General features: G+C 38.7%; 1 pseudogene; it reads left to right on the forward strand.

The window, feature by feature from the left end:
• The window catches only part of LOC118970568 (kelch-like protein 4), a 58,084-nt pseudogene extending 44,127 nt beyond the window's left edge, over positions 1–13,957 (forward strand).
• The last annotated feature ends 460 nt before the right edge of the window (positions 13,958–14,417 follow it).

The raw sequence follows: 14,417 nt of genomic DNA on the forward strand, positions 1-14,417 counted from the left end.
TTCTGCAAGTTAACCTCCACCTCTACAGAGTTGTAAAATACCTTTGTCAATAGAAAGTCAATCAAAGGTGCATATTCTGTGGAATCAGATAATCCTCACTTCTATGTCTTAGAGTATTTTTCTTTTCTTTTCATTTTTTTAAAATTAAGGTAGCATAGATAAACAATCTTCTTAAGGTTTCACATGAGCAACATCGTGGTTTCAACGTTCACCCATATTATCAAGTCCTCCACACACCCCACTACAATAGCTGTTAGATGATTTTTCTGAGATTATTTTTTACTAAAAAATTGCTGGCCTACCGAGTACCTTGGGAGTCTCATCCAATTATTTAAGATAATCATATAAATTAAATGTTTCTAAATCTATCACATAAACTTAGGTTCGTTGGCTCAGGGATTACTATTTCCGTAATGTTGATGAGAAAATTGAGGCAAAGAGGTCTAGCAAATTATCCCTAGTTATTCTTCCAAGTGGAAGAAAATGTCCAGGACTGATTCCCTTTGTGGCGGCCTCCATTTTCTTTCCACTAGAATACAGATATTTTTATCCAAAGTAAGGAGAGACAGAGAGGCAAAAAAGAAACAAAAAGGGAGAGGCGTAATGATATTTTAATTTGAAAGTGACATAGTGGCTAATTATTATTATTATTATTTTTTTGAGAGGGCATCTCTCATATTTATTGATCAAATGGTTGTTAACAACAATAAAATTTAGTATAGGGGGGTCAATGCTCAATGTACAATCATTAATCCATCTCAAGTCTAATTCTCGTCACTCTCCAATCTTCTGAAGCATAACGAACAAGTTCTTACATGGTGAACGAATTCTTACATAGTGAATAAATTCTTACATGGTGAACAGTACAAGGGCATTCAGCACAGAAACTTTCGGTTTTGATCACGCACTATGAACTATAAACAATCAGGTGAAATATGAATATTCGTTTGATTTTTATACTAGATTTATATATGGATCCCACATTTCTCCGTTTATTATTATTATTATTTTTATTTTTAATAAAATGCTGAAGTGGTAGGTAGATGCAAGATAAAGGTAGAAAACATAGTTTAGTGCTGTAAGAGGGCAAATGTAGATGATCAGATGATCAGGTGTGTGCCTATGGACTAAGTATTAATCCAAGCTAGACAAGGGCAGCAAAACATCCACGGATGCAGAAGATTTCTCTCAAAGCAGGGGGGGTGAGTTTCTGAGCCTCACCTCTGTTGATCCCCAAATTCTCACCTGATGGCCCCCTGCGACTGTGCCTGTCGTAGGTTGTTCCTCCCTTGAGGAATCTTACCTGTCTCTGGGACATGTAAAGTTGGTAAGTGAGAGAGAAGCCATATTGTTTGCAAAGGTTAGCTTTTTACTTCTTTGCAGATTTATGCCCTGTGGCTTCTATGCCCAGCACTTGTCTCGAGGTATCTTTACCACCTGGAGGAATTATGATACTCGGTAAATTCGATATGAGGCACGAATTCTATTTAAGGGTTATAATTAGGAAGAAAGAAGAAAAGCTACAGATGTAGCATATGGAAGGAAGCATGGGAGGATTGATTATTTCTTTGACATATCTTCTTGTTGAGTACCTTAAGTATGTATAGGTTTTAAACTACTAACTAATTTGCACACACATATTAACATAATAGGAATACGGTGACATAAACAAAGCAAATCTATAATTACCATCCATCTCCAGTGAAGCCAAGAAAACCATTTAGGCACCCTAGGCATTTGTGAAAATTTGTCTATGATATGATGGATATTGTTCAACTGTACTTGAACAGTCTGAGAGAAATCAGACAAATTAAAGCAACCCATTTCTGGGATCTGTTCACATCCCATATGTTCTTTTAACCGTAGATAGTCTATAGTCATAAGATTTTGGAGTGCTACACCTTGCACGCCTCCCAACTCCTGGTTGAGTTCCAACAGTACAGATCCGGTCAAATTCGTTGTCTCACTGTATGCACATGCCAGCCTAGACATCTCCCTCCTCATTCCAATGGCAAGTCCAGGAAACAGTGGGGTGGATGCAGCCACAACCGCAGCATCGCCCAGATCCCTGTGGAGGCTTTTTGATGATCATCCCCCGGCACAAGTCCCCCAGAGAGTGCTGATGCTGGAAGCTCCTCCTCATATCGTATCTTAGTTCATTTTCTGGGTATACAAGCTAGGCCTTGATCTTCTGCATAGAAACAAACAGACCCTTTGCCCACACTTTGACATGCCCTCTATACCATTGTGCAGAACTCATTGGAGGTCAGCACACAGTAACTGCTTTTTTTTTTTTTTATTAAGAGAAAGGAATATTATCAGAAAAGAGTACCTCCATAGCTGATAATCTGACACCCTTTAAGTGATCAACATTAAGGATATTTAAAGCATGCGTTGATCTTTGATTTACCAATAGTTTTATCCTATCAAGGAGTAATCCCCCTTTTCTTTCATTCTTTCTTTTTTTTTTTAATTTTTAATCTATACTTACATGAAGAATACTATGTTTACTATGCTCTCCCCTATATCAGGTTCCCCCTAACAACCACATTACGGTTACTGTCCATCAGGTTAGCAAAATGTTGTAGAGTCACTACTTGTCCTCTCTGTGTTGTGCAGCCCACCCTCCCCTTTCTCCCTTCCCCCCATGCATGCTATTCTTAATACCCCCTTCTTCTTCCCCACCCTTATCCCTCCCTGCCCACCAATCCTCCCCAGTTCCTTTCCCTTTGGTACCTGTTAGTCCATTTTTGGGTTCTGTAATTCCGCTGCTGTTTTGTTCCTTCAGTTTTTCCTTTGTTCCTATACTCCTCAGATGAGTGAAATCATTTGGTATTTCTCTTTCTCCGCTTGGCTTATTTCACTGAGCATAATACTCTCCAGCTCCATCCATGTTGCTGCAAATGGTTGGATTTTTCCACTGCTTATGGCTGAGTAGTATTCCATTGTGTATATGTACCACATCTTCTTTATCCACTCATCTACCGATGGACATTTAGGTTGCTTCCAATTCTTGGCTATATACTGCTGCGATAAACATAGGGGTGCATCTGTCTTTCTCAAACTTGATCGCTGAGTTCCTAGGGTAAATTCCTAGGAGTGGAATTCCTGGGTCAAATGGTAGGTCTGTTTTGAGCATTTTGATGAACCTTCATACTGCTTTCCACAATGGTTGAACTAATTTACATTCCCACCAGCAGTGTAGGAGGGTTCCCCTTTCTCCACAGCCTCGCCAACATTTCTTGTTGTTTGTCTTTTGGATGGCAGCTATCCTTACTGGTGTGAGGTGATACCTCATTGTAGTATTAATTTGCATTTCTCTGATAATTAGCGATGTGGAGCATCTTTTCATGTGTCTCTTGGCCATCTGTATTTCTTTTTTAGAGAACTGTCTGTTCAGTTCCTCTGCCCATTTTTTAATTGGGTTATTTGTTTTTGTTTGTTGAGGCGTGTGAGCTCTTTATATATTCTGGATGTCAAGGCTTTATCGGATGTGTCATTTTCAAATACATTCTCCATACTGTAGGGTTCCTTTTTGTTCTATTGATGGTGTCTTTCTCTGTACAGAAGCTTTTCAGCTTAATGTAGTCCCACTTGCTCACTTTTGCTGTTGTTTTCCTTGCCCGGGGAGATATGTTCTAGAAGAGGTCACTCATGTTTATGTCTAAGAGGTTTTTCCCTATGTTTTTTCCAAGAGTTTAATGGTTTCATGACTTACATTCAGGTCTTTGATCCATTTTGAGTTTACCTTTGTATATGGGGTTAGACAATGGTCCAGTTTCATTCTCCTACATGTAGCTGTCCAGTTTTGCCAGCACCATCTGTTGAAGAGACTGTCATTTTGCCATTGTATGTCCATGGCTCCTTTATCAAATATTAATTGACCATATATGTTTGGGTTAATTTCTGGGGTCTCTAATCTGTTCCACTGGTCTGTGGCTCTGTTCTTGTGCCACTACCAAATTGTCTTGATTACTATGGCTTTGTAGTAGAGCTTGAACTTGGGGAGTGAGATCCCCCTTACTTTATACTTCTTTTTCAGGATTGCTTTGGCTATTCGGGGTCTTTGGTGTTTCCATATGAATTTTTGAATTATTTGATCCAATTCATTGAAGAATGTTGCTGGTAATTTGAGGGGGATTGCATCAAATCTGTATATTGCTTTGGGCAGGATGGCCATTTTGACGATATTAATTCTTCCTAGCCATGAGCATGGGATGAGTTTCCATTTATTAGTGTCCCCTTTAATTTCTCTTAAGAGTGACTTGTAGTTTTCAGAGTATAAGTCTTTCACTTCTTTGGTTAGGTTTATTCCTAGGTATTTTATTCTTTTTGATGCAATCGTGAATGGAATTGTTTTCCTGATTTCTCTTTCTATTGATTCATTCTTAGTGTATAGGAAAGCTACAGATTTCTGTGTGTTAATTTTGTATCCTGCAACTTTGCTGTATTTCGATATCAGTTCTAGTAGTTTTGGAGCGGAGTCTTTAGGGTTTTTTATGTACAGTATCATATCATCTGCAAATAGTGACAGTTTAACTTCTTCTTTACCAATCTGGATTCCTTGTATTTCTTTGTTTTGTGTGATTGCCGTGGCTAGGACCGCCAGTACTATGTTAAATAACAGTGGGGAGAGTGGGTATCCCTGTCTGGTTCTCGATCTCAGAGGAAATGCTTTCAGCTTCTCGCTCTTCAGTATAATGCTGGCTGTGGGTTTATCATATATGGCCTTTATTATGTTGAGGTACGTGCCCTCTATTCCCATTTTGCTGAGAGTTTTTATCATGAATGGATGTTGAATTTTGTCTAATGCTTTTTCAGCATCTATGGAGATGATCATGTGGTTTTTGTCTTTCTTTTTGTTGATGCGGTGGATGATGTTGATGGATTTTCGAATGTCGTACCATCCTTGCATCCCTGGGATGAATCCCACTTGGTCATGGTGTATGATCCTTTTGATATACTGTTGAATTCTGTTTGCTAATATTTTATTGAGTATTTTTGCATCTACATTCATCAGGGATATTGGTCTGTACTTTTATTTTTGGTGGGGTCTTTGCCTGGTTTTGGTATTAGGGTGATGTTGGCTTCATAGAATGAGTTTGGGAGTATTCCTTCTTCTTCTATTTTTTGGAACACTTTAAGGAGAATGGGTATTATGTCTTCTCTGTGTGTCTGATAAAATTCCGAGGTAAATCCGTCCGGCCCCGGGGTTTTGTTCTTGGGTAGTTTTTTGATTACCGTTTCAATTTCTTTACTTGTAATTGGTTTGTTTAACTTTAGTGTTTCTTCCTTGGTCAGTCTTGGGAGGTTGTATTTTTCTAGGAAGTTGTCCATTTCTTCTAGGTTTTCCAGCTTGTTGGCATATAGGTTTTCATAGTAGTCTTTAATAATTCTTTGTATTTCTGTGCAGTCTGTCGTGATTTTTCCATTCTCATTTCCGATTCTGTTGATTTGTGTTGTTTCTCTTTTTCTCTTAATAAGTTGGGCTAGAGGCTTATCTATTTTGTTTATTCTCTCAAAGAACCAGCTCTTGGTTTCGTTGATTTTTGCTATTGTTTTATTCTTCTCAATTTTGTTTATTTCTTCTCTGATCTTTATTATGTCCCTCCTTCTGCTGACTTTAGGCCTCATTTGTTCTTCTTTTTCCAGTTTTGATAATTGTGATGTTAGAATATTCATTTGGGATTGTTCTTCCTTCTTCAAGTGTGCCTGGATCTCCATATACTTTCCTCTTAAGACTGCTTTCGCTGCGTCCCACAGAAATTGGGGCTTTGTGTTGTTGTTGTCATTTGTTTCTATATATTCCTTGATCTCTATTTTGATTTGTTCATTGATCCATTGATTATTTAGTAGCATGTTGTTAAGCCTCCATGTGTTTGTGAGCCTTTTTGTTTTCTTTGTAGAATTTATTTCTACTTTTATACCTTTGTGGTCTGAAAAATTGGTTTTTAGAATTTCAATATTTTGGAGTTTATTGAGGCTCTTTTTCGGAGCTAGTATGTGGTCTATTCTGGAGAATGTTCCATGTGCACTTGAGAAGAAAGTATATCCTGTTGCTTTTGGATGTAGAGTTCTATTCATGTCTATTAGGTCCATCTGTTCTAGTGTATTGTTCAGTGCCTCTGTGTCCTTACTTATTTTCTGCCTGGTGGATCTATCCTTCGGGGTGAGTGGTGTGTTGAAGTCTCCTAAAATGAATGCATTGCAGTCTATTTCCCTCTTTAGTTCTGTTAGTATTTGCTTCATATATGCTTGTACTCCTGTATTGGGTGCATATATATTTAGACTGGTTATATCCTCTTGTTGGACTGAGCCCTTTATCATTATGTAGTGTCCTTCTTTATCTCTTTTTACTTTCCTTGTTTTGAAGTCTATTTTGTCTGATATTAGTACTGCAACCCCTGCTTTCTTCTCACTGTTGTTTGCCTGAAATATGTTTTTCCATCCCTTGACTTTTAGTCTATGCTTATCTTTGGGTTTAAGGTGAGTTTCTTGTAAGCAGCATATAGATGGGTCTTGCTTTTTTATCCATTCTATTTCTCTGTGTCTTTTGATTGGTGCATTAAGTCCATTTACATTTAGGGTGACTATTGAGAGATATGTACTTATTGCCATTGCAGGCTTTAGATTCGTGGTTACCAAAGGTTCAAAGTTAGCTTCTTTAGTATCTTACTGCCTAACTTAGCTCACTTATTGAGCTGTTATATACACTGTCTGGAGATTCTTTTCTTCTCTCCCTTCTTATTCCTCCTCCTCCATTCTTCATATGTTGTGTGTTTTGTTCTGTGCTCTTTTTAGGGGTGCTCCCATTTAGAGCAGTCCCTGTAGGATGCCCTGTAGAGGTGGTTTGTGGGAAGCAAATTTCCTCAGCTTTTGCTTGTCTGGGAATTGTTTAATCCCGCCATCATATTTAAATGATAGTCGTGCTGGATACAGTATCCTTGGTTCAAGGCCCTTCTGGTTCATTGCATTAAGTATATCATGCCATTCTCTCTGTCGAGAAGTCTGATGTTAGCCTGATGGGTTTTCCTTTATAGGTGACCTTTTTCTCTCTAGCTGCCTTTAAAACTCTTTCCTTGTCCTTGATCCTTGCCATTTTAATTACTATGTGTCTTGGTGTTTTTCTCCTTGGATCCTTTCTGTTGGGGGTTCTGTGTAATTCCATGGTCTGTTCGATTATTTCCTCCCCCAGTTTGGGGACGTTTTCAGCAATTATTTCTTCAAAGAGACTTTCTATCCCTTTTCCTCTTTCTTCTTCTTCTGGTACCCCTATAATACGAATATTATTCCTTTTGGATTGGTCACATAGTTCTCTTAGTGTTGTTTCATTCCTGGAGATCCTTTTATCTCTCTCTATGTCAGCTTCTATACGTTCCTGTTTTCTGGTTTCTATTCCTTCAATGGCCTCTTGCATCTTTTCCATTCTGCTTATAAATCCTTCCAGGGATTGTTTCACTTCTATGATCTCCTTCCTGACATCTGTGATCTCCCTCCGGACTTCATCCCATTGCTCTTGCATTTTTCTCTGCATCTCATCCCATTACTCTTGCATTTTTCTCTGCATCTCTGTCAGCATGTTCATGATTTTTATTTTGAATTCTTTTTCAGGAGGACTGGTTAGGTCTGTCTCCTTCTCAGGTGTTGTCTCTGTGATCTTTGTCTGCCTGTAGTTTTGTCTTTTCATGGTGATAGAGATAGTGTGCAGAGCTGGTACAAGTGACCGCTGGAAGAGCTTCCCTTCTTGTTGGTTTGTGGCTTTCCTCACCTGGGACAATAGCGACCTCTAGTGGCTTGTGCTGGGCTGCTGTGTGCAGACAGGGCTTCTGCTTCCTGCCCGGTTGCTATGGGGTTTATCTCCGCTGTTGCTGTGGGCGTGGCCTGGCTGGGGCTGCTCCTCCAAAATGGTGGAGCCCCGTTGGAGGGGGAGTGGCTGCGATGCTATTTATCTCCGTAAGGGGCCTCTGTGCTCCCTGCTGCCCAGGGGGTTAGAGTGCCCAGAGATCCCCAGATTCCCTGCCTCTGGTCTAAGTGACCTGTCCTGCCCCTTTAAGACTTCCAAAAAGCACTCTCCAAACCAAAACAACAACAGCAACAATGAGAGAGGGAACAGAAAAAAAAAAAAAAAGAAAAGGAAAAAACACGTGATTTTTTTTTTGTCCTCAGGCGCCGGTCCCAGGCTCCCACTCACTGGTCCTGCTGCCCTGCCTCCCTAGCACCAGGGTCCCTTTCCCTTCAAGGCTTCCAAAAAGTACCCGCCCACTGGTCCCGCAGGGAAAAACACACGATATTCTTTGTCCTCAGGTGCCGGTCCCAGGCACCCGCTCACCAGTCCCGCCGCCCTGCCTCCCTAGCACCAGGGTCCCTGTCCCTTTAAGGTTTCCAAAAAGCACTTTCCAAAAAGAGAAAAAAAAGGGGAAAAACGCACGATTTCCTCCGTCCTCAGGTGCTGGTCTCAGGCACTCGCCCACTGGTCCCGCAGGGAAAAACGCGGGATATTCTTTGTCCTCAGGCACCAGTCCCAGGCACCCACTCACCAGTCCCGCCGCCCTGCCTCCCTAGCACCGGGGTCCCTGTCCCTTTAAGGCTTCCAAAAAGCACTCGCCAAAAAGAGGAAAAAAAAGGGGAAAAATGCGCAATTTCCTCTGTCCTCACGTGCCGGTCCCAGGCACCCGCTCACCTGTCCCGCCACCCTGCCTCCGTAGCAATGGGGTCCCTGTCCCTTTAAGGCTTCCAAAAAGCACTCGCCAAAAAAAAAAAAAAACCGCTCCAGTTTCTTTCCACCCGCCGGGAGCCGGGGGGAGGGGCGCTCGGGTCCTGCTGGGCCGGGGCTTGTATCTTACCCCCTTCGCAAGGCGCTGGGTTCTTGCAGGTGTGGATGTGGTCTGGATGTTGTCCTGTGTCCTGTGGTCTCTATTTTAGGAAGATTTTTCTTTGTTATATTTTCATAGCTCTATGTGTTTTTGGGAGGAGATTTCCACTGCTCTACTCACGCCGCCATCTTGGCTTCTGCTAATTATTTTTATATAACTGCTTCTGTGTGTCTTTACAGATGGTAACCATATTGCCAGTTCTTTCCCCAAAAGATTCAACATTCCCCAAAACACTTTTGTTAACCAAACACTGTCCAGATAGTATTAAGAGCCAGATGTTTTTAGCATTATTATGCACATGTAGAAAAGTCTTGGGTTTGGGCACCAGTCTTTAAGGAAATCCTGTGGTCCCTGGTTCACCATTCATATATGTGTGTACTGTGTTAGCTGAGTGGAGCATCAATTAATAGCAATTGTGCTGAACATTCAGCTTACTAAAGTATGCAGCTATGAGATTTTCCGTTTCTGGGTTTTATTGTAATATCAGAACTCCAGGTGATATGCTTTGTGACACTAAGAAGTATCTACTGGATATTGAGGTCATGTTAATTATTGCTGATTTTCAGATATTATTAAAAATATTCCTGGATGTGTGCAGCCAAGTTCAAATGGAAAGCTAGGATCAGATAATTTATAATATGATTAAAGTGATAATAATAGAAATAAGAGAGGTATTATAATTATAAGGAAATTTAGTAGAAGGTAATACACGAAAATCTCTTTCGTAAAATAAATCTTTTTCATTGGGTTTTCAAATAGGCCAAGAAAAAATAGGAGAGCATTTCCATGTATAATTATATGAGTTTTCTTTTAGTCACTTCTTTTAGATTTTAGAATTGCATATTTTGTGAATAGACTTCAAATTTTAGGAAATAATTCCTGGAGGAGATTTTAATTAATATCACTAACCAAACTGCCTTTTATTTGCTTACAGAAGAGGCTTGGGGATAAGGCGTTAACTTCAGGTAAAAATAAATGGAAAATAATCCTAGGCTCCTGTAAAGATAAATAGGAACTCCCAGAGGGGAAAAGACAGGATAAGACTATAATCATTCTAATGACAAATAGTATGAAAACCAGGATACTATATTATATATAGCAAAAAGGCCATTATATTCAGAATTACTTAAAATGTGAGCTCTTGTATATATAGGATTGTGTATAACTTTTGTAAATAATGAATAAGGTAATAGAAAAACAAAAGCTCTCCAATCAGTACACTAAGTGAGAGAAGGGGCATTTTTCATAGAATGTTAAGATGCTAATATGTGAGATTTGCTCACAGAGAATCTGAGTACAGATCAAAGAAATGCATAGTATTTTGCAAAGGAAATACATTTTTGATATGCTTCGCGTGAACTCTGGTGGCAGAAGAGAATTTCATCATGTATTGATCCTTAACATTTAGTAGACTACATTTGATATTTATAAGGTATTTTTAACTCCTTAGACAAAGACACATTTTATTAATGTCTATATTTAAAATTTTAACACTATGGGACTTTTCTCTGTTGTCTTCCTAAACCTCTTAAGGTATGATCCAAAAACTGATTCGTGATCAACTGTGGCACCTCTGGGTGTTCCTCGAGTTGCTGGTGTTGTATGACCCCTTGGAGACAGGCTCTATGTGGTTGGAGGATATGATGGACATACTTATTTGAATGCTGTTGAGTCATATGATGCCCAGAAAGATGAATGGAGGGAGGTACTCATTGAAAGTAATAAGATTGGTATGTTTCAGATTTTAATAAAAGATTATAAAACATATGTTTGGAATTAACTGGATTACCTTCTCTAGGGGTTATCCAGATTATCTTAGAAGATTTTGTAGTGCATGCTCTATGTGTGCCACAGAAAATTACTAATAGATCTAGTTGATCATTAGCAGGATACAAACGTGCTTATATGGAAGAGGGCAGAACATTCCTTTGACTTCATGGACTCATTCTCTTCAGAAGAAAGTGAATATATTCAATAATTTAAGAGCTTTACTCTCTGGCTGACTTTCTATGTATATATTATGATCTGTGAGTCAAAGAGCAATGTTCTCATCCACAAATGTCTGCTCCTAGTTTTGGCTTGTGCCCAAAAGTAAACAACAAAATGAAGGATGAGTATTATTAGCTGTAATTTCTCAAAGGAGAAAATTATCAGAGAGGTGAAACTTCTTCAATATCACCTGCTCCTCAAATTCAGGTCTGCATCACTCCAAAGATATGTACATTCTTTCCACCATCCTGGACTGTGATCTGGCCTGTATTTCCCCTTACTTTTATGCAAGATGAAGGATGGACCAGAAGAGCTAAGGACTTTTTCAGCATACCATATTATGTTAAAGACAGAGTTCTTTCAAACTGCATTTCTTTCCCTGTTTTTATTTTCTGTGTTAGGAAGCTCTTGTCAACATTGGAAGAGCGGGTGCATGTGTGGTGGTGATAAAGCTACCATAAAGCCATCTTTATCAAAGGGAAAGAAAATGGATACTTTCAGGAAATGGAGTAGGAAGAAGAGAAGAATGTTCTTTCCTTCAGATAGTAATCAATGATGAAAATTCTAGAGTCATTTTAATATGTAGTTATAATTGCTCTCATTTGTGAAGTCAGAACAAGTTTTCAAGAATAAATTACATATAGCTGTTAAGTGTGTTAAGTGTATATGTTGTCACACCTCATACTATAAATGGAAATCCAAGAGTCCAGGCTTAGCCTCATTACTTTAACATGTTAAAAGGTTTAAGGGAAACTGATAGTACCCAATGGATGAAATGTCATAAAATCATTGGTAATTTTTAAGTCAAGAGTCAGAAGTTAAAAAACATTTTCTATTTTAAGAAAAAAGGTCCTCTAATATCTGGAAAATAACAAATATAAAAGAGAACATCTAAAGCTGAAAATAGAAAGTCTCATTTTCAGTAAAATATCATTGTCTTACTCAAATATCATCCCAAATAGCTATATAATTCCTCACATTTAGCAAAAGGAAAGCCTTCACTGTGTTGAGGCTAAAAAACAAAAACAAAAAATAGCTCACTGACGAATTTGTTACGCCGATCACAGTATGCTAAAATGTTCAAACCAACTCTTGTACAGGACCATCTTCCAAAGGACACAGAGATTTGTTATTCCTTAACATTTTGTCTTGTCAGATGTTACTAGTAAAATATTATTGTAATTTCATATATACAATCTATACAAAAAAGAGCAAATATTTTTCACATTGATATAAACTGTGACCTCACCTTTAAGAGTGTCAGGGCCTCACTTGTATAGAAAGTAATATTCTCCTCGAACATTTCTGTGAACTCCGTGAACACCTACAATAAAGTTAAACAAGTTTTCAAAACCAGTTTTTAACGTACAGTAACATTGGCAAGATGTTCTGTAATATTAACACATGGAAACACCAAATGTCCAATATCCACACTTGGTTTTTATTTTTATGATTTTATAATTATATTTTATGTACCAATACATTCTTCCCTGTTTTTGTAGTTATACATAAGAAAACATTAATGATGTGTGCACTACAAAAAAGCTTTTTAAATTGAAAACAACATAAAAGGATAGTTGGTTAGCACTTTACCTTTAAATTTATGCTATTATAAAAATATTTAAAATGAAATGTTGAAAATACTTCAAGAAGTAACTTTTCAAATGTACTATTATTTTAGAATCTATGCAACATGTTCTTTTAAACAAGCTTTGTATTCTCATATGTGAAACCAGCAAATAAAATCCAGAGATGCTTATAAAATGTCCTGCTGACTTTTAAGTTTTAAAAAAGAACTACATAAATTGTGCAAAGATATGTACTTTGACAAATTGAATTTAAATAAAATCTATTTCTTATGGTTATAAAGAGTGTGGCTTTAAATTATATGAATTGATGCTTGTATTGATTTTTTCATATATATTTTCCTAACAGCTAAGATATTTATTTCCAAAAATAACTTCCCCCCTGTTTGCTTCTTATCCCTGCCATTATCTTTAAATAGAGGGCTACAGACATCTTCAGTCCTATGGGTAAAGATGGAGAAATAATGGCTGTAAAAAGATAAAAACAACACGTACACAGAACTCTGTTGGATCTTTAAATGCATACCATATCCGAATTAGTACAGAAGCAGAGTCATGTAAACCTTTACCCCAGAGCTCAGCTTGGCCACTCAAGTTGAACTGGAGTGTAAGCCAGTGGGAAAAAGAAAAAAAATCAAAGGATTTCTCATTCCCTGCTTGCCAATGCCCCAGTCACAACTGGATGATTCCACAGGAAGATTGTGTCCAGAGTTATGCCTAGTTAGGCAAGCAGAGATTGAATACTGTCTTCTTAATGGTCCAGTTGGGCTTGCTTCATTTTGATCAGGTCATGACTAGTAGGAGAGAGATGCTGCCCAGAGTTACTGCTGCACAGATGTACTTTAAAATCATGCTCGGACCTCTATGGCCTAGCTGAGTTTCCAAAATCTGAGCAAATCTGAGGGGTCAGAATGGACAGCTGCAGAGACTCAAGGCACTAAAACAAACCTGTGCTTGCCTCAGTCAAGCCTCATTGGGAAAAGAAGTTACAGAGGCAGGCACCTTGCTACCTTGGCATAGTGCAGATGAGCTATCAGGCAGGTTTTAACTAACAAGGATAAGAGAGTTATTAATTTCTTCCTTCAAAAAGTGGCACATTTAGACACTATGCTCTGATTGGAAAGAAAATGTTATTTCTTGATTTTTCTGTAATCACTATGACCTTGCTCAGGATCCCCCACTCTGCAGCCCTCAGTTTGTATCATGACTCTCCAGACAACATCATCAGCTACTTTCCCTGTATTTCCACAGGTCGTGCAGAGACTTGTAAATACCTTCTACACAACACTGAGCTGAAGAAGACTGTGGGGCACTACACTTGGGTCCTCTCTCTGCCTGACTATGCCACCCATCAATGTGACTCGGCTGTGGTTGCTGACAGACCTGTTTTGATATGGAGGGAACACTGAAAGAAAGTCTCCTCCAGGAGACCCAAATGGGGTACAGAACAAATACTTCTCTGATTTCAGATTTTCCCGTAAGCTCTCTAATAAGGCTCCTACCCTGAGATCTTAGCCCAGGAAAAGAGAAAAGATCATAAAACATGTTTCCTCAGCTGTCATCATTCTTTGCTCCTTCTCCAATCACAGTCATCTGAGACAGAGGCACAGGCATTCCAGTCACCTTTGCTCTTTGTAATGGAATTCCTTTAAATCATATTCCCCTTCCTGGGAACACTAAGCCCCAACCTGAATGATGGGAGGGGTATCTCCTCTCTAGTCTATGCAATATACCACATGAAATTCCTATTTCACCAACCTGGCTCTCCATATGTCAAAGAAAACTTGAAAAGTTTTTATGGCTCTTTTTTCTTGACAATATTTTCTTTTCAAGATTATTGCCTGTTATAGACCAGGAAAAAATCTTATTCCACATGCTGAAAATTTAATACTGACATCCTCTTCTTTTTTGTATTGCTGTTATAATTCTAATCCCCTTGCTTACGCACACACACAGCATACACAATAAG

Source organism: Manis javanica, chromosome X (genome assembly GCF_040802235.1).
Source record: "Manis javanica isolate MJ-LG chromosome X, MJ_LKY, whole genome shotgun sequence".
Classification (NCBI taxonomy): Eukaryota; Metazoa; Chordata; class Mammalia; order Pholidota; family Manidae; genus Manis; species Manis javanica.